Source organism: Megalops cyprinoides, chromosome 8 (assembly GCF_013368585.1).
Source record: "Megalops cyprinoides isolate fMegCyp1 chromosome 8, fMegCyp1.pri, whole genome shotgun sequence".
NCBI lineage: Eukaryota > Metazoa > Chordata > Actinopteri > Elopiformes > Megalopidae > Megalops > Megalops cyprinoides.
Window position 1 is genome coordinate 34,400,581 of NC_050590.1, and position 18,347 is coordinate 34,418,927.

The 18,347-nt window shown below is 41.6% G+C and overlaps 1 protein-coding gene across 2 annotated transcripts in view; it reads right to left on the bottom strand.

Annotated features, from left to right (window-relative positions):
* Window positions 1-10,333, bottom strand: part of lingo1a (leucine rich repeat and Ig domain containing 1a) — a 116,788-nt gene extending 106,455 nt beyond the window's left edge. For both annotated transcript variants that reach the window (XM_036535408.1, XM_036535407.1), the window contains exon 1: window positions 9,997-10,333. The gene's annotated coding sequence lies outside the window, so the exon portion shown is untranslated. The remainder of the gene's footprint in view (window positions 1-9,996) is intronic.
* Window positions 10,334-18,347: the final 8,014 nt, after the last annotated feature.

An 18,347-nucleotide genomic window follows, 5' to 3' on the forward strand; every position in this document is an offset into this window, starting at 1 on the left:
CATTACCCATAATTCAGCAGGTAATATCTGTTTAGCCAACAGGTAGTTATATGGTGGGCTTATGACTGTGTGAATAATTACTGAATATTTCCATTTCAGCCAGTAATTTTGATAATGATAATGCAATTAAATGGTAATTTGTTGTCTGTTATCATGAATACTATTTGGTGGCCAATCAATATTATGTATATTTGGTGATATTGCCAAATTCAGAAAATACAGGAAATGTGGTACTTTACCATCAACTGTACTCCAGTGACAGTAAGTATACAGATTGAAGTTGATTAAACAGGTAAGCATGTGACTACATTGTTGCAAAGTTAATGGCACAAGGAAAATTAAAATGAATTCCCATGACTTGCATTAATTGAATAAACTATCCAAGTACCCATGTGACTTGTATAGTTCATGATTTATGGAAAGTACCACACATGGCTTTTTCAAACAATGCCCAGACTGTTAGCCTGAAGCCAGTAAAAGAAAGTGTAAGGAGACATCACCTCAGACACTGTGGTTGTAAACATGAAATACCCAAATGACCAGTGCTTGAGGCTGAGGTTGCCTTGTCTGTTCCTCAGCATTTACAATAGCAATATACACACAGTTTGCTCAAATTGCTTTCAGATTGCACCCTTCTAATTCAGAAATCACCCACAACAAGGTATTGAATGGACCATACACATGTGCACATACACATGTATATATACGCATTAAATATGTACACTATATGGCCAAAAGTATGTGGACACCCCTCCTAATTATTCAGGTTCAGGTGTTTCAGCCACACCAATTGTTAAAGGTGCATAAAATCAAGCACATAGCCATGCAATCTCCAAAGACAAACCTTGGAGGTAGAATGGGTCATACTGAAGAGCTCAGCGAATTTAAACGTGGCACTGTCATAGGATGCCATCTTTGCCACAAGTCAGTTTGCAAAATTTCTTCCCTGCTAGATCTGCGCCGGTCAACTGTAAGTGCTATTATTGTCAAGTGGAAGTGTTTAAGAGCAGCACCAGCTTCAATATCTGGCAGTCTGGTGGATGAATCTGGGTTTGGCCGGATGCCGGATTCCGATACCTACCGGGATGCACAGTGCCGACTGTAAAGTTTGGTGGAGGAGGGATAATGTAATGGTCTGGGGCTGTTTTTCAGGGTTTGGGCTAGGCCCCTTAGTTCCAGTGAAGGGTAACATTAATGCTACAGCATACAAAGACATTTTAGACAATTGTATGCTTCCAGCTTTGTGGCAAGTTTGGGGAAGGCCCTTTCCAGTTCCAGCATGACTGTGCCCCTCTGCACAAAGCAACGTCCATATAAGACATGGTTTGACGAGTTTGGTGTGGAGGAACTCCAGTGGCCTGCACAGAGCCCCTACTTCAACCCCATTGAACACCTTTGCAATTAATTAGAATGTCAATTGTGAGCCAGGCCTTCTTGTCCAACATCAGTGCCTGACCTCACAAATGATCTTTTGGCTGAATGGGCACAAATTCCCACAGACACACTCCAAAATCTTGTGGAAAGCCTTCCCAGAAGAGTGGAGGCTGTTATAGCTGCAAAGGGGGGTGGGGGCAACTCCATATTAATGCCCATGGTTTTGGAATGGGTTGTCCAATAAACTCATTTAAGTGTGATGGTGTGATGGTCAGGTGTTCACATACACTATATGGACAAAAGTATTTGGCCACACCTGTTTTTCAGAGTTTGGGCTAGCCCCTTATAGCCAGTGAAGGGCAATCTTAATGCTTCAGCATACCAAGACATTTTGGACAATGCTATGCTTCCAACTTTAAAGATATTTGTTATTTTTTAGCCTCTATTACAAAATTGTAAAAAATATTAGTTCCAGATATTGGTTCCACCAATGAAACATGCTATCAGTCAGTGATGGGATGAAATGGAAAGCACTGTATGGCTCTGAGTTTTTGATGGAGATCATCACTTTTCCAGCCATCTGTATGTATTCTGGTACTGTTGTCTGCTCTTCTGGACTGAGAGTTTGTGACTTACAGCATCTCCACAGAAAAAAAAAACAACAACAGGAGGTTAATAAGAGAAACGAGAGGGTTATTAATGACTGAACCGCGTGCAGAAACGGACCAGTACCAGCGTGGATTAAAAGCTTGGAGGTGTGCTTCCATTATGCTATCAGAATGACCTGCTGCAGACAAAGTTCACCTCATTTAGGTTGTAAATGAAATGTCAGCTCTTTGCTTAGAAAGCTAGGTAGGTATCTTCACAGACCATAAAAAAACAAAGCGTCTTCCCACTGCTGTTGCCCAGGTTATTCGAGTTTATGCATTTTCCTCACAGAAAACCCAAAAAAGATTCAGAGAGGACACAAAATTGCACCACCCACCCCCATGAATCTGAAAAGAATGATGATGAATGACCCAGATCCACAAATAAACACATCAGCCACTGTGACTCCCTAGGTGGACAGCACATACAGTTCTATATATGCTGGTAAAGTTATTTATCTTACAGGAAGTGTAATTTCCCCCTTACTTTTTGTGGTTTATTTTTGGTCTTTTGGCTCTTGGGTCACAGTCTGTGCTCTCAAGTCTTAATCCCCACTCTAGTCTGTCAAGCTAGAGTTGCCCTCCATGGCACATCACTTTGTTTTTGTAAAAAAAAAAAAACCCTAATTGATCCATTATCCTCTCATAGGTGATGTGCCATTTCCCTTTGTAATATTTATGTGTAATGCCCTTGAGCAGGCATATCATAGCCAGTTCACAGTCAGTTCTTGGCTTCTTTCACTGATAACCTTTCCAAGTAGGCTCATAGACAGTGTGCTCACCTAAACCTGCCCGCCTCTGTTTGTATCCAATTTTCGCCGGCTCCTGTTGCAATACCTTATGATCTCTACCTCCCCAGATTTGGAGAAGTAGATCTATCCTGCATTTGCTGTACCAGTGATGATCTGGGGCTGTTCATGCCCAATGCCTATCATCATCTTGCCAGCAACCATCAAAACATACTGCATACACACACAAACATTACAGACTAGATGGCTGCTGCAAAGGACTCTTAATGTTTCCAGGTGGTAGGCTCATTTGCAAGACACCTCATCAATGTCCCCCCCTTCCAAAATGCTGCCCTGCCATTTGAAATTCACAGTGAGACAGCTCTTCTTGACCTCAGATGGACCATACCTGTGAACATTATTATCTCTATAACAAATACAATAATGGATTAGAACATAATTAGAGTCACACCACCGCAAACAACTGTTACATGGTTGCACACATAACAGCACCCATAGCTTAATGGCAGGGATTCCAATTTTAACATCACTTGTACAATTTAAACTACTTCCATGTTGAAATACCCACACAGATTATCACTGAAGGATTGCTGGTAGATGAAAAAAAATGGTAGTGTACTCCTTCCTTTCTCCCTTCTAAATTGATCCTTTTCTTGACAGCTATTGGTGTAAAATAAGAACTACCTGAGAATAGCCACAGAGGTACAAATATACTGAGATGTGTGTGAGTGTTTGTGTGTGTGTGTGTGTGTGTGTGTGTGTGTGTGCATCCTTTGATTCTTTAGCAGTTAAAGTAATAATGAGTTGAGGGGTCTGTTCCCTTCACAAGATGTCACTCTGCAGTGTGTTTCTGCAGAAGAGGGGAGGTTCAGTTTCAGATGACTGCATCTTATTTTAATAAGAAACTGCTTGGCAATATCATTAGAGTATGTTCCTGTGTAAATGTTGTGTGAATCATAATGAAATGTTTCATTACCTTGACAAGTTTGATGTTTATCTCATGTGACAGATATGGCTGGTTTGAGAAGTGGTTTGGATGCACTGCTGACATCGATATAGAGATTTAGAGCATGCATCTGGGGCTTTCTTTTTTAATTACTCAGACAAACTCCCACACTTGCGCAGTTATGCACTTCACCACCAACCACAAATCTATGACTGTTTTTCTGTGAGACGTTCATTTTGTGAATGTATGCCAGCCACGGACAATGTGTGTTTTGAAAGAAACAGTAAAAAAAGGAAACACTGCAATATGAAATGCACTACTGGGCAATAATATAGTCAAAAGAGCTTCTTTTACATTCTGATTAATTATGTGTGCATATGTATGGACATATACATTTTGGATGCTAGTTCTTTCTATTAGTGTTATTATTCTCCAATTTGTAATCATTCTAAAATGGGAGTTTGGTCTAACATCAAAAAAGAAGCATGCTGGTGAGATAAAGACCTTGGCTCTTGGTTACATCTGTGCTACTGCTATCTCAAGATGGTAATGGATTGTAGTTAATTAAACTCAGAATCACACCCCAGGATCACTGCTCAGTTCTGAACAAGATGGCAAACTAAGCCTCCTAATGAATTTCATGACAAAGTAACACTAATACTATTGCCAGATTTGCTTTCCAAGAGGACAACAACAGTATAATGTTTTACATTATGGAAAAGGTACAGATTCTTTCTCAAATCCTTCAGTAAGATGTAGGATTGGGTTGTCTACACTGGACCATCTCAGACATGTCTTCAGGTGACACAGTTCTCCCATTCACACAGATAAGTCTGATGTCTGCAGAAACCCATTTGGCCTGGTCTCTTGTTCTCATCGGCAAATGCACCACTTCACCTGAGTGTGGTTCCTCTCTGGCTTGGCAAATCAAAATGTTATCAGCTGGCTTTTTTCCCTCCCCCATTTTCCTTGCGGTCTGTTCAATGTGGCAGTTTACATTCCAAAAGCCATTATCAGACCAGCGATAGAGGGGTCATGAGGGTTAATTTTGAGCTCTCCACAGCTTTGACTCTCATCATCATAAAATTCTATGTGATTCATTACTTGCACGCCCTTTTGGGCAAAAAGGAATTCATTGTGTTATATAGACCAACAAGACATCTTGGAAGGACACAACCGAGTGATTGCACAAATGTACGATTTAATATTCCATCTTGGAACAAGAATGCAAACATAATCAATTGTTGCTGTATGGTGTAGCCTTATAACAAGTTGAATATCTTCTCCAGATGTATAGACATTCTGGCATAAACTGACACCTGTATACATAAAGCTCAATGGTAAAGTAGAGGAGCTGCTATGTGGAATGAGGCAGCTTCCTCAACGCTTCAGTGGGAAGAACATTATAGAGAACTGTCTGACAGAGTATGATCCCAACCGGACAATGTCTTTCCCCAGACTGCCTCTATCTGACTGTCTCTGCCTTACACTCCCTACTTTTATCGTCCCACCTCTCATTAATTGGCCCTAACAGCCGGTTATTTGCACTGTATCTGCTTAGTACAGTACCTACTGTGTACATACCGTAGTTACATAGTAGTGCTATGAGCTATGAAACCAGTTTTTGGTTCATGTAATTACTTTCGTATAACAACCACAGCATGCACACACATGTGGCTATGATGTAAGTACAGTGTAAAGAAGGACCTCTTTTAGAGTCCAAGGTCTTGTGTTGGTTTGCGTGCAGTTCACAGACAGAATGGGAGGGTAATCTGGTTTACTTCGACAGCTGCCTGTTTCATCACAGAGGACAGATGCACTTACATTCATCCCAGGTGTGGAGGGATATGGAATGATTATTGTGCAGGAAGCATTTCTCGCATCTTTAGCATGGCAGAAACTAAAATGTTTAGCGGTCCTCATATGGCTTTGTTCCTGCACCCTTTATTCAGAAAACAACAATCACTAACAATCACTACAACTTGTAGTGATTATTAGTGTACAAAATATCAACTATTTGACATACAAAGATCTAATGCGATTCCCATATTTGATGAATGAATTATTAATGAGGAAGAGATGGTACATGTTGACACCAGATATCTTCTAGACATGAAGATAGGTAAGATACTTTCATAAGTAATTTCTTATGATGATGTTTTTCATCATGTTCAGAAATCCAGCTGTAAACCCAACCTAAGTATCTGTTCTCTAAAAAGTAGTCAGATGATCTACTATCTATACAACTTTGCAAACTCATTAAAATAAATGTATGTGTTTATGTGCTTGTGTGTGTAATAAAGGAAAATTGCATTCTATTTCTCAAAGCAGCATGTTTTCATAGAAGGGGCAGCTGGATTCAAATATATCCAAGGGCGGCACCCACTCTGAGCAGGCCATAATGGGACGTGGGCTCATTGTGACTGGCTCCGTCTTGCCTAATCTTGTGTGGAACACCATCAAAAGACGAGTGCATCACTGTGACTGCAATTGTCTCCATCACAGTGTGGAATGACCGTAATGGCGGAACTCAGAGAATCATTACCCCCAGTTTGGCATCATCCCTCTCTCGCTGAAGGCAAAGAAGGAGGCAATTAAATTCCTGTGGGGTAGAGAACTGGGAAATTGATGTTCACTTTGAGGGTTACACCGTTCAATAATGTTAAATAACGGGGCAATTAATTCCTAGCCGCAACTTGACATGCAAGGCAGACCAGCAGCAGTGTCGGACACCTCGCCCTGCACAGATCCTAATCGACCCCCGCTGGGCACCAATACCAATTCGAGTGGACCCCAAATCCTTAGCCTTAATGGCTTGCTCTCCTTGGAGATTCCAGTAACAACTGACATCCGGGAAAGGGAAGGTAACCCTTTGCTGCCATGAGACCTTCCTCAACTGCTGGCTCTGGAAAATTGAGCCATTAAAGCGATTAAGCTGGCCGTCGGGTGGGCGTCACGATTGCTTGGGAACCTATGCGATGTGTATGTCCTGGCCTGAGGCTGATAATCGCAGGAGCAAACAGGGCCATGAAAAGGCCGTACAGACACGACTTTAGTCCTGCGCAAGGGGCACAAGATCAGTCAGACAGGAGATCAAAAGGAGGCAGCTTCATTTGGCTGATTACCCAATGTACCATCTGGGCACTGGGGGGCTTGTGGGTAATGACCATCACCTGGTGACTTATTGCAAGCGGTGTCTGTGGAAATGTAGAATCACATCCAACCCAACCCATCCAGTCGGTACCTGTGCAGGGAAGGAAAGGGGTGGGGGGGCACGTATAGACACAAGCACTAAGTACACCACTAAGATCTCAATCCTGCTGCAGTGACTCCATGATGAAATTGTCAGCCTAAAATTATAATAAGGGGGAAAAATCGGAAAATGACAAGGGATCTAAAACATTACTGAATGCCGCCAGCCCAAGTTCCTGTAATTGAATTAGAGGCTCCTCAAACAGCAGCCTTATTTGATTTCATTAGTGTCAATTAGCTAATCTAATATCAGCAACTTTCCCTCTTTTCATTTTCTCCATTCTGTTTATTTATTTTTTTAGCACCAGCGCCACAAAGATGATTGTTTGGGGTTTCTGTAAGAGTGGATAGAACTGTGGGTCTTGGAGTGTCTGAGTTAACTGACATCAGACCAGACTTGAGAGCTGCTCAAGTCAGTGGGTGAGCAAAAATAAATCACTGGGTGAGAAAAAAAAATCAGACGCAAACTGGGTGGAACTGCCAGCTGCATTTGATCAGCATCTGATGACCCTATGCTAGTAATTGGCCTGGAAGCCAAAAATGTACTGAGCAGGCTTTTAGTGAACATCAAACGTGGGCATAGTGTGCCGAGTTTCTGTCCGTGCGGTCTGTGCCAGGGAGAAGCCCCTTGGGTCTGACCACTGGGCACCGAAGCGTGGTTTTGTGACGTAAATTGTGTGCGCATATGGCATCACTACACCCATTAAGGTGGAAAAAAAGAAAAAAACAAAATACAGCTTTGCAGAGATAAACGCAGATTGGGCTATGACAGAAGCGTCGCGCTTGGAGGAGAGCAACAGCTTTGATGGGTAAAACACTCTTATGTAGGCTGCCAATGCTAAACACCACAACTGCGTAGTTACATGCACTGTAATCCCCAGCCGGGGGGGTGGGGGCAAATTAAAAAGATATTTTTGGATTGAAATTACAAAGCTGTTACGGGGTATCTTATTCGTTTATGACAAAAGCACATCTGCCTACTAATTGGTTGCTCTGAATCCCCAGGTGTCCAATTTTGATGCTCTGCCTCACTGTTCAGAGAGTCAATTTGCAGGAAGCAATCTTACATTCAGCAAACTTCAGTTCAACAAAGAGGCGGTAACCCACTGTGCCTAACTGCAGCCCACGCCGCTAAGGTAGAATGGCCGTCATGCATTTTAATCACTGGTCCATTGATGACAAAAGAGCAACACCACAATGATGTTTTACCACATCTTCCACATGTTGATGTGTGCTGGAGTTAAGTCTCATGTGCCCTGCTATTGGTGTGAATGTAAGCTGCTGACAAAATAAAACCTCTTACTGTAACACCGTGCTTTTATGTCCTGACTGCCACTTAATGCGCCGCAAGCATAGTGGAGTGGGATGCCAGCAAAAGCATATGGTATTTCATTTAAAAGCCATCAGGACATTAAACAAGTACTTTGCGAACAATTTTCCTTTAATTAATCATGCTCCCTGCATTGACCAGGTTTTCTCAGTTCTAGAAAAGAAAAAAGTACAGGTGAGTGTAGCAAACTCACTGTGCAGCCTGTGTCACCTTTACCCAGCAAGTTGAAAACAAGAATGAATGCAGAGGAAGAAAAAATGAAACAAAAAGAAGCACTAGTGAAATGTGCCCACAGCCTGGCAATTTGATTTATTGTGAGTTATTTTTACAGCCTTGAGTGTGTTATTGTGGTTCCTATACAGAAATAAGAAATGCAATAAATATTGACGTTCTTTACCAGAGAGGCAATCAGGATTGCTCTCACATTATCTATCAATCAGTTGTATTTTCTATTTCTGTGTGCATAAATCTGTTTTAGATGACCTCCCCACCCCACATCTGTGAAAGTGTGTGGGCATGTACGTGTGCAAAAGTTGCTCATAGATCTTCTGTACCTCCCAAAAGTGGTACCTACTCTGTGAGTCACTGGGTTATGGCTCCAGCCAAAAAAAGGAAACAACCAGAGATGGTAAGACCTATAACACAGGTATGAGGCTTCTGATGAAAATATGGTCCGAAACAAGCAAGGAGCTATCAGCTCATTTAATTCATTTAACACGTGAAAGAAATTTGTTGGGGAACAGCCTTGGTGAACACAGAGCTGAAATGCACATTGAGGAAGATAAAAGTGAGTGCATGCATGTGTGTTTTATTGGCACTCCTAACAACTCCTCCTCTTACTGACACCTGAGAGCACAATGATTAAGTTAGACCTAGAGGTGGACAGGCACATAGGCAGGGAGACCTGTAGCAAGCTGGGACTCTAGGTGACATTGGTGGATGGGAGGGGATGATGAGAGGTTGGGGGGGACAGGGGGTTGCTTGTCTCAGAGCTAATTTTGTAACGCTGCATCTGGCAACCAGGAGAGTAACCCTGTTGGACATATGGCTGTATTTGCTGCCTCAGCAGGAGCAGGTCAGTCTTGAAAGGATTAGTTTCTAATAAGCCAAGTATCTATAAGTGCAAATCGGAATCTTAACCTATCCCATGCTGTACCCTTCCCCCTTCCCCCTTCCCTACCTCCCTATCTCTCTCACACACACATGCACATACATACACATTGCCACAACAATCTTCCCAGACCAACCCTCCCTCGCCTGCAAACACACAACATTCATCATGGCGGCAACACGCAAATATTCTCCAAATGCTGATTATGCAACAATGCCTCCACACCACCCTCAGCAGGCAGAGTGTGTGAGAACTGCCCTTGGAATTGAGGGGAAGATAATTAGGCCATCGATATGAGCTGGCTGCACAGGGGTCAGGGGTTGTTGGTGGGGAGTGGGGGGGGGGGTGGCTGTTGCTCTTTTCCTAATCTGATCAATCTGGGTCTCAATAACTACACAGACAGTGGTGCCTTGCTCTCTTTCTTTCTCCTTCTATGCATCTGTATGTATATGTGTCTTTCCCTCTCCTAAACCGTGCGTGTTCCCCTTCTCCTTAATATCCACATACACACACACACACACGCTCACTACACTTCCTCAACTCACCGAGCCTGAAGAGTCCAGAAAAGAGAGAAAAAGAGCCCTTACCCTGAGTCGGTGTGAAGGAGAATTCCAAAAAGCCGTTTATTTCATTCCACCAGGCTAGATGTTAAATCCAAAGTGTCTCTGAGCTCCGAGGATGGAGAGTGAAGAAGCCATGGAGGAGGGAGGGAGAGAGAGAGAGAGAGAGAGAGAGAAAGATACGCAGGCACGGGCAAAAAGGCGTGCAAAATGCACAGAGAAATAACAGGTCTGTGCAGGGACCGTTGTGTTTGGGGGGCAAGGGGGGGGGGTAACAGGGGGATGACCAGATATCCGTGTGGCATACGCTCAGAGGGTCCGCCTCCAGCTACGAGTCTGCCCACAGACATAAGCGCTTGCAGTCCTCAACACGTTCAGGCAGTGCTTCACTGAGAGGGAGAGAGCGAGAGAGGGAGAGGGAGGGAGAGGGAGTGAGACGGACAGGGTGTGTGTATGTGTCGGGGGGGCTAGGACAGTGCAAGGTGGAAGGAGGAGCTGCAGTGCGTTGAAAGATGGAAAAGAGGGAGGGAGAGAGGGGTAGAGTATGTGAGAGACAGAGAGAGAGAGAGAGGAGAGAGAGAGCTGCTGTTGCTGCATGAGCTGCACAAGTAGAACAGACCTAGCAAATGAAATTCAATTCCCACATTTCATCAGAGGTTCTCAGTGCAGGGATATGGAAAAGAAGGATGAAAATGTGTGTGTGTGTGTGTGTGCGTGTGTGTGTGTGTGTGTGTGTATGCATGTCTGTATGTGTGCATGTGTTTGGGCATGGAGAGTCACTGGATGGAAATGTTAAACCTACATAGAAATGGGTTAGGGAGGGAAGGCAAGATTTGTGTCTGTTGCACTGATCTATGAAATTTTGTTTATTTACACCTTTAGCCCATCCCCACTCCTTGAGTTCAGAGGACTGATCGGCACCCTCTCTGCCACAACGTGTTCCAGTTGCAGCAGGGTGAGAGCAGACATTAAGAGATGTAGAGACACCTCAGGCGATGGGGGCATGGACACTGGCTGGTCAGTAAGAAGTACAAAAATTAAATCAAAGAGCAGCTCTTCTATCTGACACTTTGAAGGAGACAAGTAGGCCTTGATAAATAGTGTTTTTTTTTGTTTTTATTGTTATGTGTTCACTTTATCTGATTTGTTTTTGAAAACCAAATGGGAATATTAATACCAGGACCAAAAAATCAAATCAAATGATAACAGAAATCAAATGAAAACAGAACAAATGTCTATTATACAACATATAGGAAAGAATAACAAACACAATGTACAGCATTCTGAGAGAGCACTCCCATGGCCTCTGGTGAGGGCAGGGCTATACATCATTATTATGTACACATTGATAATGTATGTCAGCAGCAGATCAGGGATATAAAATGATACTTTCTACTGTCATTCAAGATGCTGAAAGATGAATCTCCCGGAGGAACGAAGGCTGTGAAGTGAACATTGGCTGAACATCAGCCGAGTGTTTTTATCCACCAGCAGTGGCATGAACCCCCAAAGCACAGCAACTCACTCAGACAAACTTTATTCATTTTGCCATAGCTGCATCATTTTCATTTGAATGAGTCTGCTAACATCACTGTTGTCATCACAGTGGAGACATGCACATTTGACATGGTTTGAAACAAGATTGTATTTAACCCCTGTGTTCATATTGGATCCTGAGCAGGAAGAAACAAATATAAACAGGAAATAGAAAGTGGTTATCAGTGTCACATTCAGTTCTTTTCCCTTTTGTGGGTGGGTGAATGCTGGGGTTGTGTACAATCGTTCCTATCTCCCATGGAGACTGAATTACATCCTTCACAAATTCCTCCCACACTCTACACACTGAATGAAGGCAGTAAAAGATCACACACAATGGTTAGGATTCTCCACAAGAAAAAAGTAAGATCAGGCAGACTCAATTTCTCTACTCACATGACCAGATCTGGTAAAAAAAAAATGGAGTTAAAAATATCCACATCACTCGCTAGATGCATGGACAACAGATGCTTTTGGCAGCCCTGTGGAGATCTCTGGTCAGAGCACGTCTTACACAGCCCTGAATTATTTGAGACCTCCTCCAGAGAATGCTGATCTTTTGTCCATCAGCCCAGGAGATTTGACATCAAGCCTCTATCTACCTTTATTTAGAACCCCCCTTCCACACACACACACTCTCCCTCCCACCCTCCTTTACACAGGCAACCAAGGCGTGGATGTGATCTGTGCACGTGGTCATCCCTCCCCATAAACTGTATGACCCTTTGTGCGAACGTGTCCGCCATTAATCTTGGAGAATTCCTCATTTCTACTTGAAACATATGAGCCACAGTTTGTTGAAATCCATGGACCAGGCCTCCTTGGAGGCCAACCAGTTGCTTCCCATAATACCCCCTCCCACCCCCATAGCGAGCTGCTTACATGCAGTGAGGTGATATAATTTTCATGTCCCTCCTCTTGGCCACCAATGCGGCACCCCAGGAAATAAGCAGTCAGGGTGAGACAAGCTGATAGAGAACACATTTACAATCCCTCACATATTTGAGCCCTTGTCTGACGTGAATTATACAGTTTTATACAGTTTCTGACTGCATTTTAATCATGTATCGCTGCTAAAGAATTTTTCCTGCTATGGGAGAGTAAGGCTTCACAACCACCATCCCCCCCACCCACCCCAACATGACTGACTTGTTACAACCAATCAAACAAATCTTTGCACTCCATACAAAAATTCCATGATTGGTTGTCAAAGTTACCAGCTGATTTATTGCAGATGGTCATGGCAGACATCATTATTCAGTTATTCTAAAGTACATTGGAATGGATGGCATGGGTAGTGGTCTACACTTTTTGAAAAACAATTGACAAAATTCTATCTGGCTTAAGTATGTCCAACTAGATGCCCACACAAAATATATTCTGAAGGTTATTACAGAAACATATCCTTGTACAATTTAGGGACAATGGTGTTTTATGGCATTAAAAAAGGAAACACTAACCACAACAGTTACAGGCTCAATTTAAATGCAAGTATGATGAATGCAAAACTACAGGCAACAATCCATCCAGATATTGCATCATCACATCTTGAATATGCCAGCAGATCTATGCATAACAAATAAAAAGTATCTGGCCAAACTGGGAACATGGCATCCACTGCAATGGCACCTTATCTGAAGCCATTTGCCACTATCATGTTATTGATACTTCTGTTGCATTGAAGGTTTAAAAGATTATCCAGAGCAAATTCGAAGAAGCTCCATCACTCATGCAAGTGAAGCATTCATAACTGATTCCTGAGTTCTGTCATCAACTGACTGAAAATATATGAATTGATCACAGATGGATCAGCACATTCATGATTAGTTGGTTGCACCAGACTGGGCAGGAGAAACCCATCAAATGAGCTGATGCATCTGATGCCACAGGTTTTCATTTCTTCTGTGCACATCTATAGATATTCAGCAGAATACAGATAAAAAGCATATTGGCATGTATTATCCCATTAACTGGAACCAAACACCAGAACATACAGTTTTTGGGAAACTGGGTCTGTCTGTCTATTTGTCTGTGTGTCTTGCCATATATTGGGATTCTGAGCAAGAATCAAGCAAGTTTATTGTTTTAATTTAAAAGTAATTGACTGATTAAGCTTCTTTGACGTTATCAGTTTATACGACCAGGTATCACATCTTAAAAACATGCATTAACACCTGCTTCTCACACATTTTGAATTTTATGCAAATGAAAGCTTATTTAAGTAAATTTAAATGAAAACTCCATAGACCACATTGGCAAAATCCACTCAGAGTTTTAGTGCTTGCATCCCAGTTGCATGTATACATATGAGCAATATCTTCTATATCAAGGACTAAGATGCACAGACAGTGGGCTAGCGAACATGGAACAAGCACTGGGGTTTGCAGTTAAACCCAATACTAAATCCCATGGACATATTTTCAGCCATTTATAGGCTGCAACATACACAGCCTTTAAAGCCCTCAGTATTTTTATTAGAATGTCTTGAATCACAATTACATATCAAGTGGATAATGCTTATGTATGTGTTTAGGTTATTAAATATTTTGTGATTCAAATATTCATACTTTGATTGGAAACTGTGCTTGAAATTGAATTTTTTTTTTTAGTGTACATCTAAAAATGAGAGTCTGTGTAATTGCCATTTGTCTTTGGAATTCAGACATTTGTGTGGCTGTATGCTGCAAGGCAGTGTGCAGGTGCCTGGGGCTGAGTGGATTACCTTGCACTTTCCATTTATGGATTTATGGGTAGATGCCCCATTAGTTGTGGTCCTGGGATATATATATATATTACTGCTCAGAGAAGAAGTGAATGTCCACCAAGCAAGTTTATGTGGAGATGGTCTCCTTGCTTTAATGATGTGAAGAATCTGCAAGCCTTGTTTTAGGAAGCTATTCACACTGAAGTCAAGGATTTTCCAAAAAGAACAGCTTTTGAAAACTGACAATTCCTTTGCAAATCAAATAATTAGCAGATGCTTGCAATTCTGTGTCTCATTTCATACACTGTACAACGATTGCAGTAGGAAAAACACGTCTGTGGATAAAGAGAGCAATTATACTATTCAAGTTTTTCTTTTTCTTTTTTAATTTTTGAAGATTCGTGTTAATTTGAACTATTTTGTAATTCAGCAGATGCCTATATCCAGGTCAATATATGAGGCAAGAGATAAATTCAGTAACAAACAAAATTTTAATAGCTAATGCTAGATATTCCTGGTAGTTTTATGAAAATATAATTCGTGTGCAATCAATTTAATAGTTCAAAGCAAGTAATCAAGCATATACAGTATTGGATTGGGTAGAGGGGAGCATGGGGCAAGAGAGATGTGATTTTAAGGCAGGCATCTGGAAACATTGGAGGTGATTAAGGGGGTGCCTTTAGATAAGAATGAAAGGTAATATGAGACTACACAGTTCAAATATTGGCAAACCGCTCATTCCCTCCCACAGGGAGTCTAGGGATGAGAAACGTCAGAGAAGATGGAAGAGACAGTCCTCCATGAGATGGGTGACCTCGGGCGATGATGAGGGGATACACAGATGACAGATGGATAAAGAGGTTTTGAAGTCAATTTGAGCAGCAGAGGAGAGCAGAGTGAGAGAATTCGGCACTGGGAGAAATGCAAGGAAGAGCGAAGGCAAGTCGAACAGAAGACTAACTCAACGGTGAGGTCATTACAATAATCAAGGTGGAGAAAGAAACAAGTCCCTGGACCACACACTGCTTTAAAAACATCCATAAATGTACTAACTCAGTGAATATTGATTTTCTTTTTTCCTTTTTGTTAGAAGAAGGGTATTGACAGAGTCAAAATAGATGGAAATGTTCGCTGAAGAGGAATGAGTTCAAAATCACAAGTTCTGGTTCTGAAATAGTTCAGCTCACAGCGGTGCAGCAATGCATCCTGGAGCATGTGGAACATCCACAGAATCGGACAATGCAAAAGACAAGGAGCGCTGAGTAACTGTGCATCATTTGCATTGAAAAAAAGGAGAGCTCCAGAAATGGCCCTACAACAGATTCATTTGAGGTTGAGAAGGACCAAAACAACTACTTCAGGGGGCACAGAGTGAGCAAAGACAAGATTCAGGTGTGAGTGGAGCCATATATTTGTGGTGGGGGTGGGGGGGTGGGGATTAAAATGGATGAGGAGATTGAAGTTGCATAGAGTCTATAAACACAATACCATAGTTATTTGTCTTTTTATTTAAATGCTTTTTGACATTGGAAGAACTGTAAATGGATGAACCATACTTCATTTGTTTATATTTGGGAAATCCAATGCTCACTCAGCTCAATTATCCTTCTACTGCAGCTCTATGTACAATAGGTCAATAGGAAACAGATCTCAGCTGAAGAAAGGACGGAGTAACGATGTACTGTGGGAGCACCCTCTACATAACACTGACGGCTTTCTGCAGAGCGTGACAATGCATGTTTACAAGAGGAACGTCATAACATGGAGGAATGCATTCAAAAATGGTGTGCAACATTTGCAGCATTCCCAGAACAAAGAAATACATCATGCAGCAAAGCAAATTACAAAAAAAATCATATTAGGAGAAACAAAATAAGCAGGGGTCAGCTGTGAGTAAACAGCTACAGCATTGTTTGAAATGCTAATAAGCTGTTTGAATTCTGTCTTGATCTAGGTCATGTAAAACCAGTATGTAACAACAGTCAACATCAGTTGTTCAAAATCCATTGCTTTGTATTTAAGTTTTAATTGCTTAACTTGACAGCAGGTGGACCAAGCTATGAACTCTTCTACCAATGAGCTATGTTCAATACTTACATTCAATTGTTCCCTTTTACAAGTTGTTATTTTTGTTGTGCAAACTGCCTATTCATGTAGCAGAGCAAAATGTAACACATACAATGATCCATATTTGCAGAAACCAATTGTGTGAATATTGATTCTTTATGAAGAATTATTAAGCTGGGACATGGTTGCAGTACCCCTGAGCCCACCACTTGGCTGTTTGCTATGGCTGAAAATTTCAGCATCAGAAATTGATTTTAAAAAAAAAGCATAGATATCTAATGTAGACAATACTGAATGTACAAACAGCTGATTTGTCAGTGGATTCTGTATATTATGTGAAAGAGAGGGCTGATCAGTCATCAATGCAACAGTTTAGGTTTAGGCTCAGCAGATTAAGAGTCAGAAAGTAAAATAAGCTTTAGATGAATTATGAGGATTTACAGCAGCCAGTCTTGTTGCTACTTCAGTGTTTTAAAACAAGATTCTGGGTGAGAGGTTTTAGCATGTGTCACTGAGATCACGGTTTGTAAATATCAGGGCACTGTGTTTTTCCTTTACCTTTTTGAGAGACATACAGAAGACCTGCTGGATTATATTGCTACAGGCAGAGGATTATTTCTCCTGTGATATAAACAATGTGTTTGAAGGACACTATGGGCCCTTTTCCATTGATAAATTGATTGTCCCAGACTATGACCCGTTTGCAAGAAAATCTTTTATCCATGTTTGGGATTGACTGCAGCCTTAAAACACATTTCCATGCTAGTTTGCTCACTTGTACTAGCTCTCCTGGTTTCATGTCCAGCCTCTGCCAGCTTTGTTGAAGAACTATGAAACTATTGAAATCAATCATATGCAAATAATTGATTTGATTTGAAGACAGTCATACTTGGTCCTTTTCTAAGACCATGGTGAGTAACATGCTCCTGTTAGTCTGTATTCTCCTCTTCCTGGTTCATTCAGCTCTAAAAGTTCAGATATTTGTAAAATGACATTGCTGCCAGACCACGTCTTTGATGACTAGGAGCCAAGTGGTCATTGTCTGGCATGGCACTGGTCATCTGTAACCAATGTATGTTCCTTGTTCACAGCAGGACCTCACATGTAATACTTTTGTCATCTGCCAAAAATTACAACAGTAAACCCACGCACATTAAAACAAACACATATACGCACACCATCCTCACACATACTGTGCACAATGAGTTTGTGCCATTTCCACACTTCTCTGCAACACATACACACACAATCTAAGTGTTGCATGTCTTATTCCCTGATGTAATGATGTAGTCTGATAACAACAGTAATAACGTATTTACCCATCAATAGCTGTAGAGCCAGTCAGCCTGCCAGATTTTCGTGAGAGAGCTTGAACAACACTTATATATTGATGGCACAGGTTCTTTCAGAACAGAAAATGCTGCATTTCAAAAGGCGCCTGGATGCTGAAAGCTGCTGGGAGAGGCAGAGCCCCAGCATAAAGGCAGGGTTTCTGGAGGCTGCAGACTACTTTACCATTAAATCATGAATGTGCTTAAAAATGTCTGACACAGCAATGCTAACAAGCAGAGGAAAAACAAGGGAAAAAATGTAGGCAAGTCACGCTTAGACATTTTTCTAAATGAGAGGAATAATTGATGATTCCAGATCTGCTGAAACAATTCATCTCTTAATTTTACAATAATGTGTTTACAAAAAAGAATGTGCTTGTGGCAAAAACAGTGGACTTGTTCAGATTCAATATTACAGCAATCCTCACTGTCAACAGTTAGGGAACCATCGTATAAAAGCCATTTTCAAGGAAAAGAAAAAAGAAAAAAAAAAAAACAGGGCCTACAACCAGTATGATTACACTGTAATTAACATCATCATTGTTTGAACTGTTCTTGTTTCCTGGGGAAAAAAAAAACAAAAAAACAACAACTTTCTACTTGTAGCCCCTGCCCTGTGGTCAGGAGGCTAGACCATCAAGCAGACTTTATACAACTACGCCACTCCCAAATTAAAAGGGTGACCCTGTTAGGGTGTAGTTCTAGGCCATGGTAGGCTCACAGGTGTCCAAATAACATTT